The sequence below is a fragment of the Pterocles gutturalis genome, unplaced genomic scaffold, assembly GCF_000699245.1.
Source record: "Pterocles gutturalis isolate BGI_N339 unplaced genomic scaffold, ASM69924v1 scaffold24481, whole genome shotgun sequence".
Lineage (NCBI taxonomy): Eukaryota > Metazoa > Chordata > Aves > Pterocliformes > Pteroclidae > Pterocles > Pterocles gutturalis.
In genome coordinates, this window is record NW_010106161.1 from 20,266 (window position 1) to 23,160 (window position 2,895).

Genomic DNA, 2,895 nt, shown 5'->3' on the forward strand with positions numbered 1-2,895 from the left:
AGTGGTCATCCAAACAGGCACAGCATCTCACTGTCAAGATGACACTTACTATTCATCCACCCAGAGACCGCAGCAGCTATTCCACAGCTGTACTGCATAGCTGAGCACTGGGAGAACACACACACATAAACGGTAAAATACAGTCCTGGAAAATGCACCACGCACTCGTATAGAGCACTTCTGTCTTCCTGGATTCTGCAGGAATTTACTTGAGGGTCCACAGCTCTGCTGTGGGCTTGGCCCCGAGACCCTGCATTAGTTACTAGCATGAAGAAAGGCTGCCTGCCTGCTTACAATTTGACTTCTGGGTTTAATATGCAGATTCGCATGCCAAGCTTACTGCAGTTGTTCCCACTGCAGAGCCCCTGTCTCAGGCAGGATGCAGCCATCTCTTTACAACAGTTCTTGCATAACCCTCATAAAACAGGGAAAAACAACACTGCAGATCAGCTTAGGTTAGCAGTGAATAAACGAAGAACTGGAAGAGATTTCTAGAGGCAGAGCAGAGTTATCTAAACACAACTTTGGCAACATATGAGGGCTAACAGCCCAGTTTTCTAACTAGTTCCATACAAAATCCCTAACGATCAAAAACAGTCAGTGTCTGCACTTTGTATTTTGAGCCTAAAACATACATACGCACAGCTAGATGCTGCACAGTGGCAAAGGAAGCCATTCTGGTGTGCTGGCTTAGTGGGACATCAGGATGAAAGTGTCACTTACTGAACAAACATGGTTCCATAGCATGCCAGTGACCTCTGTAGAGCTCCTGTCAAAGATCCTGCACAGATGTGATCCTGCTCAGTTTGCAAGAGCAAACAGAACTGCAGTGCAAGATGGTGTTGTTACAGAAGCTATTAATTCCATCTCTGCACTACAAAGAGCTGCAGATGTACTGAAGTTACTATGCTGGAGAGTGATAATTAACCCTAGCTATTGCTGTCCCCCTCCCACAATGTGCTGCTCAGCTCCTCACCAAAAATAATCACTCCAAAACATATGCATTCCTTACACTTACACTCACACACACACACTTGTGCTGCTATGTTACAGGAACTTAACTGAATCTACAAACTGGAGCCCTCAAAAAATACTAAGTGCAAGATGCAATTACTGCATTTCCAAAATGCATTTCCCTCCTTCCTATATGCATCCAGATATAACTCTCAGTTGACGTAATTGCATGTTCTCCCCACACTGAGGATCTAAGCCTCAGTGCAAAAATTACACCTGCTCCAGAACAAAAGTGACAGTGTCCTGTAGGCCTCTGATGCATCCTTTGTCACAGCAAGTGGAAGATGCACAGATAGTGAGACAGAAGACAGTAGGAAAATAAATTAGAGCTTCCTGGACTGAGGGGTGCTGAATGCTGCCCTGAACAACAGGACTCTGTTCCCAGACATGGTACAGAGCCCCTGTGCTCACTCCTCAGGCTCTGTACCCAGTCCAGAGCCACCTGTCCAGCCCTCTGACCAGCATCCCCAACAAGTCCGTCCTCACTCTCCCTTGCAGCCCACATCCTCTTCAGGTTTGTCCCCATTCATCCCTTAGTCCTTCCTTCTCCCTTCCTCCATGCCCAGCCTCCCTGAGGCTCCCCATGTCCTCTTCCTCTCTTTGGCACTGGCAGTAGATTTTCCATTTCCTTCCTCAAACCCTACTCCTGTTTTCCTTGCTCAAATTATTTCCCCCGTTGCTCTCAAACCCACCTACATTCAAGATCAGCATCTGGTCCTACTTTAACTCATTTTTTTCCCCAAGCAAACCTCTCATTACAATCTCTGTCTCAATAAGATATACTCTGATACTCACTGAAAATGCATGTTTTCCATAGCTGTTCCATATCTACAGATTTCGAGAGTTTCTTTCAATAATACCTTATTCTGAATTTATACATATTTATTTTAAAGGCATTTAGAACAGATCTTACATAACACTCGAGTGCTGGGTTTTTACTTACAAAATATATAATTTTAAGATATAAACTAACAGTACTCACTAATACAACTGACAATCATAAAAAGCAACTGTCAATACAGCTCCTTCCCACAATATTAATTAAATGTAACAAAGCACTGCTTAAAAACTATGGGGCACAGTGTTAGAAAAGAATTGCTAAAGAAATGAAAAGCAGAGAATCAGCAACAGGCTTTGGAAGTAAAGTTAGATGGATATTCTCAATCAATTAATATCAATATTAATTTATATTTGGTTCAATTCATTATAAAGTCATGAAGAACAATCATGCTTGGAAAAAATTATCCTAAGCTGGGGAGAATTTAGAATGGCTTTGCCAGTAGAGACTCATTTCTATTGCTATTCTGCTATGCAAAATGTCATTTTTGCCAACTAAAGAAAGTAGCTTCTCTGTTTGAAGACATATTTGTTTTGTACATTTTCTATTGCTGTTTGTATATTGTAAAATACTTCGAGCACATGTTGAGTGAAAGACACTGTATAAAATTAAGTTTAAAGCTGTAGTGTTGTAATATGCTGTAAGTCTTTGTACATGGCAGCAGGGGGCACTTCCACAAGACACATAAGAAGCACAGTTGACAGACTATCCTGGTTTCAAGACCAGCAGAAGTGCTCACAGTGTGCTCACATCCCACTTCTGAAAGCAGAGCATACTTGCAGTGAATAACAGCTCCCCACCCCTCTTTGTTCCTCCTAAGAATTGTCAAAGCAAGTTGAGTAGCTTAGTGAGAAAATTAAAGAAAGAGAAACCTGTACATTTGAATGAAGTATGAAAACGGTAAAGAGTTGCACACCTTAGCACTGGAAGAAGTAAATATCTGAATAGATCCTGCCATCCCAGTGCTTGTGTGGGGGCTAAAGAACAGGAACTCTTATCACAGGAGTCAGGAACACAACTGAGACTCTTACCATCCTCCACAG